The sequence below is a fragment of the Podarcis muralis genome, chromosome 5, assembly GCF_964188315.1.
Source record: "Podarcis muralis chromosome 5, rPodMur119.hap1.1, whole genome shotgun sequence".
NCBI lineage: Eukaryota > Metazoa > Chordata > Lepidosauria > Squamata > Lacertidae > Podarcis > Podarcis muralis.
In genome coordinates, this window is record NC_135659.1 from 55,168,388 (window position 1) to 55,182,077 (window position 13,690).

At 40.1% G+C, this 13,690-nt stretch overlaps 1 protein-coding gene across 4 annotated transcripts in view; it reads right to left on the reverse strand.

Moving 5' to 3' along the window:
• Positions 1-13,690, reverse strand: part of FKBP5 (FKBP prolyl isomerase 5) — a 56,850-nt gene that overhangs the window by 35,703 nt on the left and 7,457 nt on the right. The gene's annotated exons all lie outside the window — the stretch shown is intronic.

Genomic DNA, 13,690 nt, shown 5'->3' on the forward strand with positions numbered 1-13,690 from the left:
AGCGTGACAAGCTGCATCTGGCGAGCCAGCGCAGCACACGGAAACGCCGTTTACCTTCCCGCCAGTAAGCGGTCCCTATTTATCTACTTGCACCTGGGGGTGCTTTCGAACTGCTAGGTTGGCAGGCGCTGGGACCGAGCAACGGGAGCGCTGCGGGGATTCGAACCGCCGACCTTTTGATCTGCAAGCCCTAGGCTCTGAGGCTTTTACCCACAGCGCCACCCGCGTCCCTGATAGGCAGGATATAAAACGTAATAAACACAATAAGTAGGCCTAGTCTTCTTATTAGTCAACCACATACTCTGTCACTATACCAAATGACTTTTCAATGTATTGTCAAATACCACTTAATATTTCTAAAGAGAGGCAGAGCAATCCAAATTCCTAACCAAGAACAACAAGGTGGTAGCTCTAAGCCCATACTGCCCACGCCTGCCAGCACAAAAGGTGATGGTGGGTTTTCACGTGACTGGTACAGCTGAGTAGCCAAAGGATTGGGTCCCTTGGGGAATCCCATGGATTGAAAGCCTCCAGCACTCCATGCCTGCTGTAACATGCCCCATTTTGAGGCTGTTAGCTACTACTGGTGGTGCAACCATGGACAATACCTTCGTATCTGCTGTGGCAGAGCATCCCCAGCAGTGATTTTCTCTATCAGTCTCAGGCCTACACACATTAACCCCTTCAGCCATCAACATCAGAGGGTTAGTATTATGCCTCAAGACTAGCTCTTCTCAATAAGAAAACTAAACCTTATGCTCTGAACTACTCACTGTTTAATGGTAACAGCACAGTTTGTACCAAAATGGCCAACCAACTGGATTTACACCAAACCAGACTGTTTCCATTCTTCTCCACCCTACCACCACCAAACTTCAGCATGCAAACTTAAAATACAGTATTTGCATTCTTCAACAGACATGTGTGGTTAAGAGTGTATATGTCTCTGGACACACTCAACTGCACACAGCTCCTACAAGGAAGACAGGCAGAAGGTAGATCAGAATCTACTGGTAGATGTATGGATGATCTGTGGTAGATCAGAACAGTTCTTGACTCCCAGTATAATAAGAATAGGAAGCAAAAAAAACCACCTAGTCTGCCATAGCCTACAATCAACGGCTTTTCTCTCAGCCTCCATGTTCCTCATCTGTGGAACAGGAGTGTTAATTGGTTGGCTTTGATCAGGTTTTCTGCAGCCCTGCTGCCTAGTTTTGGAGTGCTGTTAGAATCTCTAATCTATAGCCAGACATAGATTTGGACATCCATAAACCAAGCTAGTGGGAAGGTGATGAAGCAGGTTTAGGAGCTGAACAGATATAGCAAACTAACCTACTGTAGATACCTCATTAGATATAACAGAAGATTTAGTAAGCTTAGGGGCACAACTTTATAAAGATTGTAGGACACAACCGTAAGTTTTAAAAATCTGTTTCCTAGCAAAGTAATCAGGAAATGCATGACACAGAATTAGGAAGCAGTATTTTACACAGAGCAGACATTCAAGTAATTATGACTGTGAAACTTTCCTTTGAAAATATAGCCAGAAGGAAAATTCATCAGTTCAAAAGGCATTACATACAACCTGAAAGAAAAGGCATTCTGAAAGAATGGACAGCACATAGAACTATATTTATTATAAACTGTCCTTTAGCTCTGTCATATTTGTTTCTGAGCAACAGTTAACACAAGCTTGAAAGAGTACAGAATTTTTTTTATTTTTTAAAAAATCTATACTCCCTCTATCTAGACTGAGGCTCATTACAATCCACTGTACTTTACCAGTGAATGTTTGACAGCAAGGTGATGTGTTAAAGCTTTATTTAATTGTGACTCTTTTCAAGATATTTCCTGACATTCTGAATAACACCTGAACTATAAGATAGTTTTTTAGAAGAAGCTACTTGATTTTTTTAAAATGCTGATCATAAGCCACCTCAAAATGTAAAAAGTACAATGCTATAACGTACTTAAACAATAAACTTAATATTTGGGAACTGCAACCACAAATGTTTTTAACTTATTTCACAATTTAAAATGTTAAAAATTTAAGGCCAGAAACTCAGTATTAGGATCTTTGAATGCCTTGGATTGATGTTTGGAGCTGTTTTAGTGTGTTTCTAATTTTGAAGTGGTTCCAGGAAGAACACAATGTGCCTTCTTTGGTAGTGAGTCAGGTATCAAAATAACTGACTAATGTGGCAATAGAGTAATAAAGATTTTTCTTTTCAGAACACCACAGCTGAGCTTGCAGGAAAAATTAATGGCAGCCATGAAGAGCACAATATTACTTAATGTTATTCTTGTTCCAGTGAGAAAAGCTTAAGATGTGTATTTTGTAATAGCAAGCATCTTTGTTAGAGCCAGGATTATGCTCCCCAATAGGTAAATCTCAGGATGTCAATAGATTAAACCCCATTTGGTTCCCCTGCAGTATAAATCCAGAGGCAGCATGAATCCAGAGTGCCTTATACAAAAATACAAATACAAAAATAAAATATGTTTTTTTGGAAAGGAGCGTAGCTGAGCAATAGTAGTTATGATGACAGCCTCACATATGAGATTTTCTTGCACAGATATAATTTTCATGCATGTCAAAATGTGTACACAGTGCCAAGTGTTAAAGTTAATGAATGAGTTTATTTGCTACAAATTCATACATCAGGAAGTTAGGTATGCCCAGGTTGTCTTAATGAAAGGAGTCTTGATTAATTCTTCATTGCAAATGGTAGAAAGGGTTCAGCAGGTTAGCAGATGGTGCAGTATGAAAATAAAAAACTTGCATGTATTATCACTATACTCAGCTAAGCTCTCAGATGGGGAGAAAGTTCTGTAATCGGACTATAACCACCAAGAATACTCTGCATCTCATGGCTACCCATCATGGTTCTTAGATGCCAGGGGCAGGGTGGTAGGTGTATTTTGAAAGTGTTGTTGCTGTTGTTGTTTAGTCGTGTCCGACTCTTCGTGACCCCATGGACCAGAGCACGCCAGGCACTTCTGTCTTCCACTGCCTCCTGCAGTTTGGTCAAATTCATGCTGGTAGTTTCGAGAACACTGTCCAACCATCTTGTCCTCTGTCGTCCCCTTCTCCTTGTGCCCTCCATCTTTCCCAGCATCAGGGTCTTTTCCAGGGAGTCTCCTCTTCTCATGAGGTGGCCAAAGTATTGGAGCCTCAGCTTCAGAATCTGTCCTTCCAGTGAGCACTCAGGGCTGATTTCCTTCAAAAAGGATAGGTTTGATCTTCTTGCAGTCCATGGGACTCTCAAGAGTCTCCTCCAGCACCATAATTCAAAAGCATCAATTCTTCAGTGATCAGCCTTCTTTATGGTCCAGCTCTCACTTCCGTACATCACTACTGGGAAAACCATAGTTTTAACTATACGGACCTTTGTTGGCAAGGTGATGTCTCTGCTTTTTAAGATACAATATATTATTTGACAAGGTTTACAACAGGGCTGGAAAAACTATTTTCTGGTGAGGGTCTTGGAACCAGAACCAAGGTTGGGTGAGCCGACTTCTTTTCTCATTCTTAATGCCATTCTTCTCTCTTTTTCTGCCACCACTTTCTCCTATTTTTTCTCTTCCTCATCACCTGTTTGATATTAGGTCCTAAGCATGTTTGGATTATTGGTGCTGAATATCAAAGTAAATTCTAGAATAATGTAGAAAATATTCCAAGTCTGTGACTTCCTGTTGCATATATAACATTCTTAGGTGGATTTTTTTTTCTAGAAAAAGAAAAGGCTCAATAATTTGTATGACTGACTTGCAAAAATCTGTTTAGTCATGAATGCATATTTTCTGAATTGTGAGAACATTAGCACAGATGGGTGCTTTGTTTTGCTACAGTATACTGATTACGAGCCATCTCAATCTGGAGAGAGGAAACTGTTAAATGAGAGCCAATATTTTCAGTTACTTGTGCTAATGTGCTGCCTGTATTTGTGAAACAACAGATATGCAAGAAGAAAAATGACAGAATTCTCCTCTTTAGCACGTTCTAAATGCATTTTTCTTTAGCTGGGTTAAAAATGAGAACTCTAAAAGGTACAGAATTCTTTCTGGGTCAATAACATATAATGCTTTGGCATTTGTGTGTCCTGGTTAATAATCAGACATGGTAGTTGTTCACTCTCTCTCAACTACTACCTTCTCAAGTAGGGCAGCTTTTGATTTTTCCAAAGTTCCTTAGTGCACCTCAGTTAAGCAAGTATATTATTTCATTTTCAGTTAATGCTGTTTGTCTATAACTACACTTTAAATGTGGACTAGCCTCCAGATGTTGGGTCACAGACTTTAAAGAGGTTTTCAAAACTGATTTAGAGAATATACAGGCATATTAAGTTTAGGGATCATCTGTAACAAAGTGGGAGAACAAAACAAATGAGCAATCAACCCCCTTCTATAGTTCTATAAATGAGTTATGTAGCTGCATGAAGCTAATTTTTACAACTTATAACCAACAGGAAACAATTTTCTCAACAAATTGATGAGGTAGGGAGAACAACAGGCCAAAACCCATTAGCAGAATCTGGATGTTAGGGATATGACAGATTGTCTTGAAATAAAACTTGGGTCTCACCAATCAATCATTTACATTATTAGAGGTTTTCATATGCTTCTATAAAGGACCGTTCACCCACTGGAAAAGTAAATTGGGGGTTGCTCCTGCTGGTGGGGAGATGCAGATCCAAATGTTGGCACAGCCACCCCATTTCTCTCCATCTTAGAGTTGGGGGTGACTGCAGTTGCACAGAAGTGTCTGCTCAAAGCAAGCATTTTAAGGGTGGGCATGTAAGTGGAATATTACACAACTTTCTGACCATCACCACTGCTTCCTGCTCATGCTTGAATTCAGGTTATTGGCTGGATGGCTTCAGGAGTACAAATCCTCCCTTTTTGTATACACTCTCACAAGTGGGACAGTTTCTGCTGTAAGGAGGATGCCACAATATTCTTCCCCCCTTCCCTGCAACTATCACACAACCAGAATCCACAAACACCACAATTAGCAGGTGCTACATGAACAACCAAACCACTATAACATCAGCCTCCTGCTTTCTGCATAAACTCTAGATAGTGATGGCTAACCCATGGACCTCAATATGTTGTTACACTATAGCTACCATCATCCACGTCATGAGTAAAACAGCTGGTGGAGGGCAGTTTCAGGGGGAACCTCCACTCTTAATATATGATCTATTATATATTTTGGGAAATGGATTGTCCGTCTGTCTATAGACTGTCAGCTCTCAAGATATTGTCATCAAATTTGGCATGAGAATTCTCAAGGTGGGATGGCAGTTTTCATTGATGTTGAGACACTGGCCGCGATTTTGAATCAAGATAGAGGACCAAAATATGACATTGGTATGACTTTGCCCGTTTTTTGCTTCAGATCAGCCGTATCTTGAGACATTATTGCCAAACTTGGTACAAGGGTCCCAGAGGTGGGGGCAGCACATTCTGGCACTATTGGGACACTGGGTGCCCCTTTGAATCAAGATGGTGGACTAAGACATCATTATGGTGTGACTTCACCTATTTTTTGGCAGATATCACCAAACTCAGGAGGGTTCACAAAACTGGGTTCTTCATTGACCATTGGGTACCGGGTACCATTTTGAAACCAGATGGTGAACCAAGACATGACTTGGATGACTGGCTTACACAATTCTGAAGGCATGACTAAGAGTGTATAAAGAATACAGTGGGCTGACTTACAATTTTGTGATCAAAATATTTGGGTAGGTGTGAATTATTATTTGACCAGTTACTGTACTTGTGTAGTCCAGTACCTATCAGTTTGCCAGTGAAATAGGACCACTCAGAAATGTGGGGAGGGGGGATATAAATGAGTAAACTAAAAGAAAATTCAAAACCCCTAGAAGTGGCACAAAAACAACCTATTTTCAGTGGTTTCCAGAGCCTACGGAATGTTGAGAGATTAGGATTAGGGGCTTTATGAGGCTAAAAATTCATCTCCCTGCACTCTGTGAAGAAGCTGCAGGAGAGAGGAAAGAAAATGGTATTACTTTTTCCACTCTACAAAATACTCCTTCGTTTGCTATACTATACAGCAAAAAGTGCTTGGGCAGCCAGCCAAAGCACGAGCCCTTTAGCATTATAGCACAGTAGAGAAAGTTAAAAGAGGGTGGAAACGGAAATATTGTGATTTTTTTAAATGAATGACAGGGGCATCTGGAGGATTGGGTCTAAAGATGCTATGGTATCAGAGTGCTGGGTTCAGAACCTTTGAAGAGGAAGGGTCTTGTTTCAGTTCTCTTGAAGTTGCTTGTAATATGGCCTAGTCAATCACCCTGTTGACTTGGATGGTGCAGCTGCAGCAGAGAAAACCAGCTGCCTGGTGGCCACATGCAAAAGGCTTGCTAATATGAAGCTCCCCTCCGCATTTTAGCAAGCAGTTCTAATGCAAACTGTTTTGTGCTAATGTACAAGCCCCTTTGAAGATGAACTCCCCAAACCAGTCCTGGGGATGGCAATGTCCCTTCAGAGGTGGTTATCATAGCAGCCCATCAGTTGACGGGCAGTTACAGCAATCCCCTTTGCCATCTGTAAAAGTTCAATCAACCGACGTCATTATGACCAATCAAAGTTGACCTGCAGAGAATGGAGGATTTGGGGACCTGGCACAGCATCTGGATCAATTCATGGAAATGTGATATATGAATGAACACCTAAGGATGTCCTTATTAGATGACACCATTTTATTTGCATTTTAGCAATCTGAGTTTTCCATAATTCCATATCCACTCCAACAACTGCAGGTTAGGATGTGCATTTCATGCAAAAAGAATAGAGGGTGGGAATAGTTTATATTTTCCCAGACTTCAGCCCTTCTGCTTATGAGTGCAAAAGATAGAATAAGAACTCCCTTGCTTTCTCCCTCTCCCTTCTCTTTCCTGCCCAGTAGCCTCATTGTTTTCAGATCTTTCTGGTCAATTCTTTTCAAAAAAGAATGGCTCTGATCTGTTTAATAAATATTTTAAATCTACTAATCATGCGTTTAATTATATATATTAACTGTGTATATTCAATAATATTAACTTCAGTGCAACTTCGGTTTTCGAACGTCTCAGCTGCTGAATGTTTTGGAAGCCGAACGCCAAAAACCCAGAAGTGAATGCTTCCGTTTTCAAACGCGCCTTGGAAGTCGAACAGCTTCCATGGTGCATTTTTCCATTTTCACTATTCACTTTGCTGACAGCCCTTTGATTTTCGGTTTTCAAATGTTTCGGAAGTCAAACGGACTTCTGGAATAGATCATGTTCAAAAACCGAGGTTCCCCTGTACAGTATATTGCAAACACTTTAATTTATTATATGGAAATTTAGGGGGAGAAGGAAGGCTTTACCCACCCTATTCTTGGAACATTTCCTAACAATGGTCTACACTATTCTTGTAACAATATTGCAGAGTTTATCTGCTTGCTGCTTGCTCTCTTCTCTGAACAAGATTTTTACAGAAGCTGGGCTCCCCCTTCATAAAATAAAATTAGCCAACAGCAATCTGTACTTCCAGATTTTTACAAGTTTGAACATTATATTTGGTGCTGTAAACTGCTACAAAGGATTAATAATACATGGCTTTCCCCAAGTTTTCCTTGTTTTCTCATCAAGCTTAATGGGATTCAGAAACAATTTGGAATTTTAAACTGTCCTAGCTCCCCCAAGTGGCAGTATCAATTGTTCAAAAACCTCTGGAATACAAAACAAACACTATCAGGTTGCTTTAATGGACCAATCCAGTTATGTTTTAATCAACATTTCTCAACATGAATGCAACAATGAGATTGTGTATCAATTATTCATTTAAGTAACATGGCAGGCAAGGAGGGAGATTGTTTCATATGAAAACAATTAATCATAATGATAGCATTCTTTATTACACACTAAAAGACTGATTTGACCTAGAACTGTAAGTTTCTGCATTAATTAGGATCTGACATTCTATGACTACAATCTTATGTATATTTTTGTGGAAGTGAGTCAGATTTTCTTCTGTAATAATTACCTCCAAGAAAATATGCATAGAATCAAGCCATATAATAATGTTTCCTCTCCAATTTGTACTGAATCCCCACTTTTAAACCAACATCAGACTGATCTCATTCAAGTTGAAACCAGATCATTATCTTCCCTCTCATCTCCACAGTCATTAGCATTATTATCTTCTATTCATTGTAACTGCATTCCTTACAGGAGAATCCTATGCTCAGCAGCAAGTTCTGCTGTGTTCAGTGGTGCTTGGTTTGAAATAAACGTACACAGGATTGCAACCACAAGCTCCATGTTGCTGAACAAAAGAGAATGGGTGGAATCAAGAAACAACTTCTCAAAATCCAGTATTTCTGTTTTTCATTCAGTCTTGGGAAGCTGAAACAGCTGAATATATTCATTTGTTGACTGGGCCAATTAATATAATTACAGGACTGCTGAACTTTTCCTCTCATTCCTAGGACCAACAATGTATCAAAGGAGTGGAGAAAAACATGGATTTCTTTGTATGCGTGCTTGCCAGGTAAAATCATCTACCGTATTTTTTGAATGAATCTCCAGAACTAGTTGTATTCCCATAAGATGGCAAACAAATGATTCTAGCTAGTTAACATGCAAAGTTATAAATAGTCACAATTTGATAACTAAGCAAATTGCAGAGCCAAGTTTAGACTGAGGGCGTGAAATAGGAACACTAGTTCACCCAGGAGGGCCAACAGTGCGTGTTTGTTTATGCAGAAGCAAGTCCCACCGAGAACAATGCAAATAAAAATACAAAATGCCACATACACTATGCAGTACACACAGAGGGACTTTTCCACATTTCTCTAAAGATGCTACCCTGAAATACTGGGAGATCCTTCAGAGCAGCACAATAGGAGAACCACCCTAAACAAATGCACAAAAGTGCCACATATGCAAAAGCACTGTGTGGGTATTCAAAGGTCTCTGAATCCCTGCCTATATGGTGTGAGTATAGCTACCATTCTAATGCAGATGCATAAATTATGAGTAAAGTGTTATTTATTTAGGGAGCTTATCCTAACTCTCCCTCTCCAGAGCAAAGGAACCACTGCTTTTCCCTGTACCCAGGGTAGCCACCAGATGTCACACACACACACCCTACCTACTTATAGCTCATGTTTATACATTTTTAAAGGTAAAGGTACCCCTGCCCGTACGGGCCAGTCTTGACAGACTCTTAGGGTTGTGCGCCCATCTCACTCAAGAGGCCGGGGGCCAGCGCTGTCCACAGACACTTCCGGGTCACGTGGCCAGCGTGACATCGCTGCTCTGGCGAGCCAGAGCCACACACGGAAACGCTGCTTACCTTCCCGCTAGTAAGCGGTCCCTATTTATCTACTTGCACCCGGGAGTGCTTTCGAACTGCTAGGTTGGCAGGCGCTGGGACCGAGCAACGGGAGCGCACCCCGCCACGGGGATTCGAACCGCCGACCATGCGATCGGCAAGCCCTAGGCGCTGAGGTTATCACTGATTTCAAAGAAGCCTAGTCTTACTAAATTTCATTTAAGTCAATGATACCTACTTTTAAGTAAATATATTTATAGGCTCAGTTGCTGTGGAAAAGGAAATCACAATTCCTGCTGTTGTTGCTCAGAGCATTCTTTGTCTACTCACAAATCTCTCACTAAAAAGGAGTTAGTTTAACAGTGGAGGCTTCAATATGCATATGAAATGGTAGAAGGTGGGGGACTATGAGCTGGGAGACATCAAAATTGCAGATTACACGTGTTGACTGTAACTTCTTAGCCAAATCTTGTGCTACAGGCCTCTAGTATTTAAAAAACGATTCCCAATAAGAAACTCATCTGATTCCTTCTATACTGCCTTGTTCCCAACACTGGCAACCTAGCAACCCATTCACAAGCATTCCATGATCTGCTGGTGGATTCAAATAAACTCTCTTAGAAAACTAAAGCATAGATTAAACAATAGTCTATTAAAAGATATTGATCCAGCTTTATATGCACATAGAGCTGTGTGATATTACGAATAACCTATCACTTCTAATCAAAGGAACAAAGTAGACCAGTAGGACCTATATCAATACTAACTGTAAATGCAACAGTCTCACCACCCCTTAATGACTCACCTAAGACCCTGTCATTAAAATTCACTTTTTTTTAACATAGCGTTTTTTATCTTCAGCAATACCATTTGATTTCTGACTGTTTTGTTAACCATGTTTTCAGGGATTTATAACAACTCTCAGAGTTGAAGCATTGAAGAACTGTTGCTTAGAAGCTCAACTGTATGGTGTTTTTTTAATGCCATTTATAAAAACAGCTTCCCTACTGTTGATGAAATCCAAATGATATCTAGAAAGCAGATTTTCTTTATTTTTCTGGGGGGAAATCTAAGCCAACTACTCACTTCCAAAGTTCTCCTGTGCATCAACAGCAAAGGGCTTGTATACTTTGGACTTTCACCAATATCATTTTCCCCAATTGTGCTTTATATTTTTATTGATTCAAATGCAAATGTTGTGTATCCTAAAAGCTTAAGACATGTAATAGTATATTAAACAAAAACATAGACATATCGTTAAAATAATACTACACCTCAAGCCATCTACCAATTTAACCCATACCAAGAAAAGTTAGTTTGAACAGAAGGATGATACTACACCAAACAAGGAACTTCTGAAGAAAATAACTGCAGAAGTATGAAGCAGCCACTAGTATTGCTTTCTGGAATATCTTTCAACACAGCTGCACAGCACACAAACAGTACAATTAAAATGCAGTCCTAGTCAGTCTCTGAGGGTGCTAAGAGAAGAGAGAAGAGAGTTCACAGTAAGGCTTTCTGTGTTCAATAGGTCTTAGCCTGTGGGCACTCTATGGAGTCTTTCATTTTCATTTTTAAATCATTTTATTCTGCATCCATTATGATTTGTGTTCATATCAAGGCAATTACTGTATCTCATTTTCAATACCATTTATGCCTACAGAAGTTTTTGGGTAGAAATACCACTTTGCTTCCAGTCAGTGCGTGTCCCGTAGCTTTCTGCTGAATTTCCGTAACTTTTTATACCACAAACATTCTGTGTGGGGGTTTTTTGATCCTGTTTTGATTGCACTATGGCACAATAGTGCCCCTACAGGTGACAAAAACCCAGTGCCATATGCATCTTAGGACCAGGATGTGGATGGTTTAGTAAAAAACAACAACCCAATACTAATGCATTATTATTGCATCAATGGCATGTTGCAGAATACACCTACAGAAGACCACTTGTCTGAAGGAGCCCCTAGGTGTGCTGGTATATCTTTTTAAAAATACATATTACCACATTGCACAATTGGCACATAGCCATTTTATATTACTGTACTTTTAATTCTGTAATGCCATAAGTAAATCCATTATTACATTTTAGGAAGCTTGAATGAACTGCTTTTTAGCATTCATGTCACAGGAAGCATCTGAAGTTGCAACTGAATTCTATTCCATGTAGAATTCTGCTCTGGAATCTGATAACAGAATCTGCTTCCGTGTACCAATAATAATAATAATAATAATAATAATAATAATAATAATAATAATAATATTAATAATACCCCGACCATCTGGCTGGGTTTCCCCAGCTACTCTGGGCGGCTCCCAATAGAATATTAAAATCACGATAAATACATCAAACATTAAAAACTTCCCTAAACAGGGCTGCCTCTCAGGTAGTTGTTTATTTCCTTGACAACTGATGGGAGGGTGAATCCAATAGATGTCCATGATATTTGAGTGGCCACATGATCTAGTTGCGATTCCTGCATAGCAGGGGGTTGGACTAGATGACCCTCAGGGTTCATTTCAACTCTACAATTGTATGATACTATGATTAATTGCGGGTGGGCGCTGTGGGTAAAAGCCTCAGCGCCTAGGGCTTGCCGATCGAAAGGTCGGCGGTTCAAATCCCTGCGGCGGGGTGCGCTCCCGTTGCTCGGTCCCAGCGCCTGCCAACCTAGCAGTTCGAAAGCACCCCCGGGTGCAAGTAGATAAATAGGGACCGCTTACTGGCGGGAAGGTAAACGGCGTTTCCGTGCGCTGCGCTGGCTCGCCAGATGCAGCTTTGTCACGCTGGCCATGTGACCCGGAAGTGTCTCCAGACAGCGCTGGCCCTCGGCCTCTTGAGTGAGATGGGCGCACAACCCTAGAGTCTGTCAAGACTGGCCCGTACGGGCAGGGGTACCTTTACCTTTATGATTAATTGCAATAGCTATGTTAGATAGAAAAACAACAGTACCGTGTTCTCTGCTATATAAGATACTGTGCTTTCAAGATTTGAAAAAATGCTACCTTGAAATAAGATAAATTTATTGCATATTGACTGGCTGGAAAAAAAAAAATAGTAAGCCCTTTAACTTCACAGTAAATGCCTGCCTGAATGTGATGGTTATAATCTGTATTTTCCTTTTACAAATTTGTTGTCCTCACTTATTTATCCACAAAACAAGGAAGTTCCCACAACTCATGGAATTACACTAAAATTTTGAGACTCTTTATCTAGCCATATTAAATCTTATTTTAACTATATATCTGTGAAGCTTGACAACATTAGACTGCCTTCTCCTAACAAGACTTTCCCCTCTCATTTTGATTATATACAGCTTTCAAATCTTTCCCATCAGGCCCCTTTGCTACTTATGCGCACATATACCCATAAAGGTGTGAGTGTATATTGTGGGTTTTTTAAGATGTAATTTTTGCAGTGAAAACTAACCATTCACACCCAACAGTGTGAGACAGGAATACATGATCAAAAAGAGGAGACCTGCTGCCAAAAACAGTGGACCCCAGCTGTTTCACTCTAACCAGATGGAGTGAACAGAAACACTGGAATTTGGATGCTGCCATTAGTTAAGCATCTAAAGCACCTAAAGCTATTACTGGCTTTTAAAAGTTTTTTTTAATCTATTTAATCATATCAGGTTTTTACTGAAGTATATGCTCACCCATGTTTCCATTACTTTCTCAACTGTAATGAGGTAGAAACTTACTTCCCCAAAAATATATTTTATTAGTTTTCAATACAGTAAAATGAAACTTTCTTCTTAAAATAAGAAGTGCAAGAATCCTTGCAGTTTCACCATTCCCAATCTCAATAATTCTCATGCATTCTAATTGCATTACAGTGCTTCAATTTTGATTCAATACAAACATCCTTTCAGTTAGGTCTGGAAAAACATTTCAGGGCACAGTCATGATCAAGATTTACCAGCTGAGGTGCAAAAGAATTTGGCAGCATCCCAGCTATGTTTGCCAAACACTAGATATGTTTCCACAATGACAGATAAAAATAATAATTTAATTGTGCACTCCTGGCCACTGCCCAAACCTGGGTGTTCTAGGTTCAGGGATGAATCCAGCAGTATACTCAAACTGCAAACCTAAGTTTTCAGGTGGGGGGCAGGAGGGATGAATCCCTATCCAGCACAAGTGCCTTTTAACTAACCAGGAACAAGTTCTGTCTTGTCTAGATCAAGTTTCAATTTGTTCACCCTCATCCAGTCCATCACTGACACCAGACACTGGTCTAGCACCAAAACAGTTTCCTAAGATTTAGGTGGAATGGAGGGCAAGGATTCCATACAAAAGTGGTGGCTCTCACCTCTCCAAGGAGCCTGTCTGCATCCTCAGGCTGCACAAATTGTAA